Source organism: Colobus angolensis, unplaced genomic scaffold (assembly GCF_000951035.1).
Source record: "Colobus angolensis palliatus isolate OR3802 unplaced genomic scaffold, Cang.pa_1.0 Scaffold8, whole genome shotgun sequence".
Lineage (NCBI taxonomy): Eukaryota > Metazoa > Chordata > Mammalia > Primates > Cercopithecidae > Colobus > Colobus angolensis.
The window spans coordinates 13189430-13199710 of NW_012121820.1; positions in this window are offsets into that span (position 1 = coordinate 13189430).

Here is a 10281-nt window from a genome sequence, read left to right on the forward strand (position 1 = left end):
ACTCTGGATATAAGTCTCCATTCAGACATATGTGTTGTGAATATTTTTTCCTATATGTAGCCTGTTATCTTAATGGTGCCTTTAAAGAGAAGTCATTTTTAAATTTTGATGGAGTCCAATTTATCATTTTTTTTTACAATAGGTCCTTTTTTCAGGTTCTATATAAGAAATACTTGCCTATCCCAATCATGTAAAGATCTTCTGTTACTTTTAGAACATTTACAGTCTTAACTTTTAAAGTTAAGTCTGTGATCAATTATTTGAATTAATTATTATGTGTTGTGTGAGGACAAGATTCTTTTTTATATTTACTTATTATTTGTGTACATGTATGTTCAGTTATTCCAACACCATTTGTAGAAACAGTTATCCCTGTCTCACTGGGTGATTTGGCATATTTGTCTAAGACCAAATGACCATATATGTATGAGTTTATTTCTGTACTCTCTATTGTGTTTCATTGATCTGTATGCCTATTCTTTTTTTATTCTTTGTTTTTTTGAGATGGAGTCTTGCTGTGTCGCCCAGCCTGGAGTGCAGTGGCATAATCTTGGCTCACTCCAAGCTCTGCGTCCCAGGTTCATGCCATTCTCCTGCCTCAGCCTCCCAAGTAGCTGGGAATACAGGCACCCACCACCACACCTGGCTAATTGTTTTGTATATTTAGTAGAGACGGGGTTTCACTGTGTTAGCCAGGATGGTCTTGATCTCCTGACCTCGTGATCCACCACCAGCCTTGGCCTCCCAAAGTTCTTTTTTTTTTTTGGGTCTTAGCAACATGCGGTCTTGCTATGTTGCCCAGGCTGGTCTCAAACTCCTGGGCTCAAGTGACACTTCCACTTCAGCCTCTTGAGTAGCTGGGATTACAGACCTGTGCTACTGCACCCAGCTTTTCTATTCTTATGCCAATACCACACTGCCTAGATTCCAGTAGCTTTACTGGAAGTCTTGAAACCAGGTGTTGAGAGTCCTCAAAATGTTCTTCTTTTGCAAAATTGTTTTGGCTTCTCTAGGGCCTTTGCTTATTTACACATATTTTAGAATCAATTTTTAAATTTACTTTTAAAAGTCTGCTGGAATTTTGACTGGGATTGCCCCAAAATTATAGGTTAGTTAGGAATAAATTTATATTTTAACAATCTTGAGTCTTCCAACCCCTGAATATAGTATATACTTTCACTTATTTAAATCTTTTAAAATTTTCTCTCAGCTATGCCTTATAATTTTGATTGTGTACTTCTTATATATATTTTGTTAAATCTATCCATAAGTATTTCATGGTTTTACAGTGTATTTTAAATATTTTGTAAATAATATTTTAAATTTCAATTTTTAATGGTCTGTTGCTAATATTTAGAAATGCAACTGATTTCTGTATTTTGACTTTGTATGCTGTGATCTTGCTAAATTTACTTGCAGTTCTACCTGTATTTTTGCAGATTCCATAGAATGTTCTCTGTTTCTTCATCTATGATATGGGGATAATGTGAGTATACCTACATCAGAGGGCTGCGATGAAGACTAAATAAGGTAACACACCTAAATAATTTGTGCATTTTCCTGGTACATTTTAAATTATAGTTAACAAAACAAATAGTACCATCTTTTTTAAAAAATCAGCTTTTATTTTAGATACAGGGGATACATGTATAGATTTGTTACATGAGGAAACTGTGTGATGCTGAGGTTTGGAGTATAAATCTCGTCACCCAGGTAGTGAGCAGAGTATCCAATAAGTACTTTTTAAAATTCCCTATCCCCCCTGCACCCTCCACCCTCTAGTAGTCCACAAAGTCTATTGTTCTCATATTTATAATATGTCTGTATTAGCTTTCACTTATAAGTGAGGACATGTGGTATTTGGTTTTCTGTTCCTGCATTAATTTGCTTAATATTATAGCTTCCAACTTCATGTTGCTGCAAAAACCATGATTTCATTCCTTTTTATGGCTGCCTAGAATTCCATAGAGTATATGTCCCATATTTTCTTTTCCAGTTTATCATTGATGGGCATCTGCGTTGATCCCATGTCTTTGCTCAAATAGTACCATCTTCAATACAGGTGAAATTTATCTATGCTGTAAGAAGTAAGGATAGGGGTTACTCTTGGGAGGAAATAGTAACCAGAAAGCTGTAGTCTGGGGGCTTCTGGGGTGCTGAGAATGCTGTTTCTTGAATTGGGTGCTGGTTCCACAGATGTGTTCAATTTGTGCAAAAACTGTGCGCTGTGCACTTACACATTTTTCTGGTATGTTCATTATACTTCAATAAAAAGCAAAATGGAGACAAGTGACTTGTGTTTCCTGAGCACTTGTCATGTAACTATCCCTGGCAGACTCTCTTTACATGGGTGATTTCATTTAACACTGTGTCCTGGGTGCTACTATCATCCTTATCTCACAGAAGACAACACAGGTTCTAAGAGATGGAGCCACTGTCCAAGTTCAGAGTGAGTAAGTAGTGAAGGTTGGTGTCATTACAATTCTTGTGCCCTTCACTGCTATGCTGTATGGCCTTGTGTTAGAGTTGGGTTGGAAAGCATGTAAAATCCTTAGTTCCCGGGTCCAGGGGAAGGCTGGTGGATCCTGCCTCACTCAGGCAGGATGGACAGTAGGGGAAGGTTTCTGAGTGGAAAGGGCAGTGGGAGAGGGGCCTGAGGGGTCCTGGGAAGACCCAACTGAACCAGCTGGGTTCTCTCTGCCATCACCCCTCCCTATCAGTTTGGTCTCTCAGAACCAGTCCTCTTCCCACACAAACACTGTGTAATTGCTTGATATAGCCTAGTGCACAGGGCAGGGGTGGGCAGACGTTTATTTTTCATTAAAATGTTGGATTGAAATTGTGGGAGGTGGTGCTCAGCAGGGGGGAGCTGCCTCAGAAAATGTGCTGATGGGCCCAACTTTATCAGCTGGAAGCACCTGCTTCTGGTACCTTCTGCCACCTATCCAAGCCTTGCTTTTTTCATCTGAAACTACTAATATTGCCAACATTACCATGGCTCTCGAGATGGTGACATAAGACAATACAGGGATGGGAGTGAGAGGAAGCAGGAGGTCAGGATTTAAATTCTCCTTCTGTCACTTAAAAAGGTGGACTTTGATCTAGTTTCTTCTAGATATTAAAATACCTAGCAGAAGCCTGGTGCACAGCAAGTGCTAAGTAAACCTCAAGATGTTTGTAAACCATGAAATACTGTTCAAGAACTTTGCTCTTCTTCCAATCCCAGGTTAAAACAACACACATTCCTTAGGAGATACTTCTTGGCTGTTGAGTGGAGTAATCACTTCCAGGAAGCTTCCTGGAGCACCTACCCAAGAGGGATACTTCCATCTATTGTGGAGGCTTGTAGACCTCTACCATGTCTACTTCTACCATGTAGACATGGTAGAGGTCTACAAGCCTCCAGAAAATGTGACTGAAATTCAGCCTTTTGTCTCTTTTTTTGATCACGTGATGACAACCAGCTTCTCTGACTGAATTAGAGGGATGTTTGGGTCTCCCTCCCCAACACCCAAACCACCCCACCCCAATGTCCTTTCCCATCCAAGATGGCAGCCTTCTTGCTGAGATGAAGCCACCACAGAGCAGGAAGCCAGGCAGGGCAAAGAAAGGTCTTGGGTCATGGCTGCAACTTTCCTCTTACTCTTCCTTACATGATGAAATCTGGGAGATTCTGAGCTGCTGGGCTTGGGGGCTCAAGGACCGTTTGACCTTGCAGCCCTGATGAAGCTGAATCTTCAAATCCACAATTGAGGTGAGAACGGAGTATCAGGTAGGGGCTGATCCTGAGCTGTGCCCCCAACATTCTGGTCTCTTCCTTGGTAACACATGTATAGATGGGCTGAACTGGGCTGGGCCCATACTTGGACCTATCCTGCTCTTCTCATGTTCCCTTAACAGGCCATGCTCTCTCTCAACTTCAGGTCTCTGCATATGCAGTTTCCTAGCTTATATGCCTGGAGCATGCCTTGTTTTCCATTTCCCTTCACATCATCTAATGGGATGTCTCAGTATGGACATCAATTCTCCAGTAAGCCTTTTCTGCCCCTATTGGTCTAAAGCAGAGTCCTCTTCTTTGTGTCTTTGTAGCCCCCTCTAATGCCCCATCACAGTACAGGGTATTGTGCATAGACAGTATTGCAAGCCCTGGCTGCTTGTCAGTGTCCCTTCTCCCCTTAGACTATCAACTCCCAGAACACAGGGTCTCTTCTTTATTATTATACTCCTAGTATCTGGCACATAGTAGGCACTCAACAAATACTTGTTAAATGAAGGAATGTCCCATGTGGGCATCCAAATCTTGTTTTCATGTGTCAGGTCAGAGGCACCCAGGTCGGGTATCCTTATGTACTCACTGGAGAGACTGCAATTTAGGACTTTAACCACAAAAATGTTAATAGAAAGTATTGAGCTCATATTCTAGAATGAGAAACCTATGTGGACAACTTGAGGACACTAGTACAGAGAAAACTACACATGATATAGTGTGGGGTATACAAGAGCCTGATACAAGCTGCAATTTGACTGTCACTATGGGCGAAAACCCAAGGCTAGAAGCAGCTCGGAGAATGAACTATGTTCTGGTTCTTCCTGGAAATACTGCTGACTTCCTTCTGAAGACACCTTGCTCTTCTTGCCTATACATGTCTGGCCTCACATTACTGTTTGTTTGCAGAAAATCTCGGCTTCTGCTATGTTTTGACTAAAGTTTACTTTATGGGACATCAATGGCATTCCCCAATATTCATAAGGAGCTTTGCTTCTAATTTACTCTGGGAAATAATTTCCCTGGCTTTCTGTTCAAGGGACCACCCCTATCTCCCTGCACAGTGTGCCCAGAACTACATTTACAACTCATAATCTGGGCTTCTAAACTCACTGTGGTCCATCCATTATTCAAGTTGTCAGGAGGAATTAATGAAGGGCATTGTTCTTAGCCTGCCACCTCTCTGGTAGGAAAAGTAACTTCCTGAGGATTGTTTGAGTTAAAAATGGATTCCTCCACCAGGTGGAAACATGACCACTGTGTCAATTCATGGTAACTCTGTTGATGCTCTCCCTCTTTCATGCTCATAGGGAGGTTCATCCTGTACTATTCACAGCTACTCCAGCCTTCCTCTTCCTCCTGACTGTGGCAAGTAGTCTGATTGGCTCATAGGCATTCATTCCAACATGTTGACAAATCCTGAACTATGTGCTGGGGATAACAAGGTGATTATGACACCAGTTACTGTTTTTGAGGAATTCAAAGTCTGGATGCAAAAAATTTAAATAAATAAGAATACATGGGAGTTACTTTCAGTGGATAACAAGGAAAATGGTATTCCAGGAAACATGTGCAAAGGCACTGGGGCCTAAAAATACCTCTTGTGCTCAGGGAACTGGAAGACACCCAAAGTGACAGAACTTGGGGAAACCAGAAAGAACCAATGGCTGGAAAAGCTGTAGGCTCAGGCTGTGGCCAGGATGTCTACTAAGTTGCTTGTAGGTAGAGGAGAGCACTGGGTTCTCCCAAACAGAGAGTGATTTTGTCAAAAGGGGGCTTCAGAAAGATCCTTCTGGCAGCTCTAAAGGGGAAGACCTAAATCAAGGTCTGACCAGAAGCCAATGCCCAGAAGAGAGCTGTGAAAATGCAAACCCATGGACAGCTATTTTCAGGAAGGAGACTTCTGACACAGGCTAGTTTTGAAGATAATCACTTTTTCAAGACAAGTTTGGATTCCCTCATTGGGTCCCCTTAGTATGATAATAAATGACCCCAAAGCCCCTGCCCAGGACAAATGCAGATCCCAGTGGCCTCAGGGAGGGAGGGATATGTGACAACCACAGTCTATAAAGCCCTATGAAGGGTGATAACTTCCACCTTTTCTTCACTCTCCCATGCCTTACCAGCATTGAGTCTCATCCCAGAAGCTTCTGAATGAGCTGGAGGAATTGCAGACTCATTAGTTTCTGACGTATGCCCGAGGTGCCTGGTTGCACTGGCAGAAACTTTGGAAATGTGCTGCCCATTAAGACATTTTAACCAACATGACATAATTTAATCACACTGATCTGGTCAACTGGTTTCACTGCTGACCCTGGACAAAATCCTTTCACTCTCTGGGCATCAGTTTCTCTGCTTGAAAATGGGGAAGACAAAAGTAAATTGAAAGTCTTTCTACCCTTAATTGCTTACAGGTCTAAACTTTAGGTTCCTGGGCTCATCTCCTTCAGGGCTGGTAGCTGTGACTGATTGGCTCTCATGATCAGTCTTTTGGCAATATCCTGCTGTGAGCTTGCACCATGTTCTTTAAGTCAACTTTCTACAAACTCACTGGCAATTTTGTTCTTGTTGACTCAAGAGGGCACCCACGTTAGGCTCTAGAGAAATTTAGTACAAGAACTTTGTACATGTGGTAAGGATGCAGGTTGTGTTTTTACTTGTCATTGGAAAAGAAAAGAGGGAATATGGGTGTGTGTGGATAGTGGATTGTGAAAACTTGGCCAAGGAATTGGGCGTGGTTTACAGTACTTGGAAGATGGACTTTCATCCTAGGGTCTTCTGTATTTCAATTCTTGAGTTTTATACCATAATGATTTCTTGAATTGTAGTGTTTCTCAGGTTCTCCTCTTAGCTCTCTTCTCATTCCAGAATCCTCTCTGGGTTCCATGACTTTCTCCAGGCCAAACTTCACTCTCAACTTTTGAATCTGTTCCTTGTCTTCTGGGAACCTCCTGTTCTATGTCCTGCAGCTCCTTTAACTCAGCAAGTTCCAGCCTGAATTGATCCCCTTTCCTGCCAAACTTGCTCCTTCTCTGTTCCCTGTTTCAGGAATGACACTACTCTCCACCCAGGCACCACCATGGGTAGAAGTTTGGAGTCATCCTGGACTCCTCCCCAATCCTCATTCCTACATTTATCAATCACAACATCCTGTCTGTTTGGCCCCTGAAACGTGTTAGAGTCTACCGTGTTCTCTCCAGCCCAACAGCTCCTTTCCCAAGTTCAGTTGGCATCAAGTTCAGAGACAATCCTCATCATCTCCTGGATAATTAAAATAATCTCTTTCCATTTGGTTTCTCCCCAGTGGTCTCTCTCTCTTCCAGTTTGACTTTACCATTGCTGCCACAGTGTTTTTCCTGAAACCCCAATTCCAGCCATGTCTATCTTTTACTTAAGATATTCCATGAAGTCTTCATGCCTTATAGATAGAGTTCAAATTCTCTTGCTTGACATATGAAGCTAATGAACTCTGGCTTTGCTCTTGTGTCCAACTTTCTATCTTGACCGTCCATAAACACATGTTATTTCAGCCACAGGAGACCAACCGATGTTTCCTGGATACACCTTCTCCTTTCAAAGTTCCATGCCTTTCCACACATAGTTCCTGCTGCTTGGTTTGCCCATCCTTCCAGCCCTTTTTTACTTGACCCTGCTGACCTATGACCCCTGTTGACCTTTCAAACCTCACTCCTTACCACTATTCCCCTACCTTTGTGCAGCCTTCACTGCTGACACCCAAGGCCGTCACCTTACACCACTGAATGGGCTTCTTAATACATGACAGGATGGCTGCCACAGGTGGCCATGAATGTCTACTCCAAGGGCTTTCGAGATGGGCCAATGAATCCTTCTCACCAATGCCCTCTTTTGCATCTGATGGATGTGTAATGTGGTCTTCTGGGTTGATCTTAAGCCATGTGGCAAGGGACAGACTTTTCTTGTGTAAATAAAGCCACTCTTCTTACTTCTTCCATAAGCCCCTACCTGTGATCCCACAGATGCCTGTGAATGAAAGGCAGTGATGTGGTCAACAATGAAAGAGATCACATTCTAAAAATGCAGTGATTGTAGACCAGAGAGTTCCAGACATGATTGGAAGATACATTTTTCTATGTGTACATTATAAAATTCTGAGTGATAAATTTGACATAACTGAAAAATGAATTATCATTCACATTTTCCTACATATTCTGAGTAAGACTTGCATTTGTGGTCTTCATCAATGAAGCTTAGTAACAACTTCCTGAGTCACTGGAAGCCAGTATTCATAGGTGGCATGGCAGATGATGCAGCATTGTGAGTAATGATGTAACCGGCATTAAAAAATGCTACTAAGGAACTGCATAGGCATGGAGATATATATTGCTCCCAAGCAAACAGGTTCTGAAGTGCCATGGCATCGTGAGTAAATATAGTATTGATACTCTTTTCCTTATAGTGGGACATATAAAACTAGCCAGAATCAGTATACGTGAAAATAAAGTACACAAGGAGATATTATTAGGATTCTCCAGAGAAACGCAACAAATATACAAGACATATATATTCATATAAATGTGTGTGTATGTATATATATATACACATACCTATATTTTATGTTGGGTTATCTCAAAGAACCCTCCAAATTTGGTAGCTCTCTGTCCCTCTGTTTTTAAGGGATGTGAGAACAGGAGTTTCGACAAACAGGCAAAACTCTATGTTTACTAAAGGGAAAAAGCCCAAGAAAGCCTCAATAAAAGCATGCCCACAAGGTACTGCCACAAAGATATCCAGTTGTGAAGCTCTGTAAGAGTGAGCAGGAATTATTACCTTAATTTTAGAGATAAGGCTCACACTACTAGTAAGAGATGTAGGTAGCATTCAAGTACCCTAAATCTGATCTCAACATCCATGTTCCTTCCATTGTGTAATCCAGAGATGAGTGAACTAGAAAGCAATGTGACTCCATACCATCATCTCTGATGGGTGTGGGTGTTACAAACACAAATATTAAGAAAGTGAACACAGAAAAACAGGAAGAAGTGGCCCATGTTTATAAGAATCGTGTAAGAAAGCATAGGCTCAAGAATAGTGAAGGCTTTAGAAAAACGACTAAAAATAAAAATAAGGATTTTTATCACACTGTCTGGAGATACATGGTGGGAAAAGAAGGAGAGTCCACAGCATGGGCATGATGGTGTAATGTTGAGAATAATCAGAGAGATCGCCAAGCTGCTCAATTCATCAAGGCAAACGGCCTTTAATCTGGAAAGATTGAAACTCACGATAAGAGATAGGAGAGAGGCAAACACCTCACTGCTCTTAATTAATTCAGCTCTTCAATTCCACATGAATTATAGCCCAGGGTTCTGAAAAGACTTGCATAAGTCTTTGTGGAATCTCTGTCAGCCTTATTTGAAAAATGGGGAGGGAGAGGGACGCCAGAAGACTGGGAATGGGCATGTCTTATCTTGATCTTTAAAACCTGGATTCTAGAAATTGTGGGTTCAGGCCAGTTTCTGGCAAGAAACTAGAAATGATTACTTCTGGTGTATGGGTTATGTGTACTTAGAAAGAGAAGTAGGAATCAGTGGGGATAAGAACCATGATAGATTCACGAAGAACTAGTAATTCCAAAATGTTCTTATTTCTCTTTTAAAAAATAAGCTTCCTATAGTGGTACTGTAGATATTTGCCATTATCATTATGTCTCCACCATTTGGACTTACATGGGGGAATTTGCCCCTTATGGATCTTGGTGAGATGTGGAGCCCATCTTTTACCATAAAACAGAAAACGTCACGTGCTCCATTTCCCAGCCTCTCTGGCAGGAGGACTGTGGCAGGTGTTCTAGGTTTCAGAGCACCTGTCAGAGTTCTCTGGCCAGAGAGGCTGGGAAATGGAACATGTAGAATTTTCAGTCCTCTTCTGGTGTCCCTCTCCCTCCAAGTTTTTCAAATAAGACTGACAGGGATTCCACAAAAACATAGCATAGAGGCAGTCACCTGTGACTTGAGGTTGGGTTTAAGAAATGCCAAAGAGCAGCAACAGTGGGTGAAGAATCAAACCTATCAATTGAATTTCCAGGGGTGATGGTAGTACCAACACTCAAGGCAGAATGCTCTGTCTATGCCAGTGGGTTCTGAGGGGCACCAGCAACAATTTCTGCCCAGATGGGTTCTACTGTATAACTTGGAGGGCTGTTCTTGGCTGCCTGATCTCTGACTGGTTCTCCATTCCTCCAGAGGCTTTGCGAGCTTCAAAATAACCTTTTATCAAATGCCTTCTATATATCAACTAGCCAGTCATTTTCTGTTGCTTGCAGCAAATCACCCTGAAAGGATGATCATATCTGTTAAGTCTGGGTAATGCCAGACAGAGTATCTTGACTGTAGCAAGATTTGTTGGAGATCCTCGTGTTGAATCTATAGATCACCTTGGGCAGTATGGCCATTTTCACGATATTGATTCTTCCTATCCATGAGCATGGAATGTTCTTCCATTTGTTTGTGTCTTCTTTTATTTCACTGAGCAGT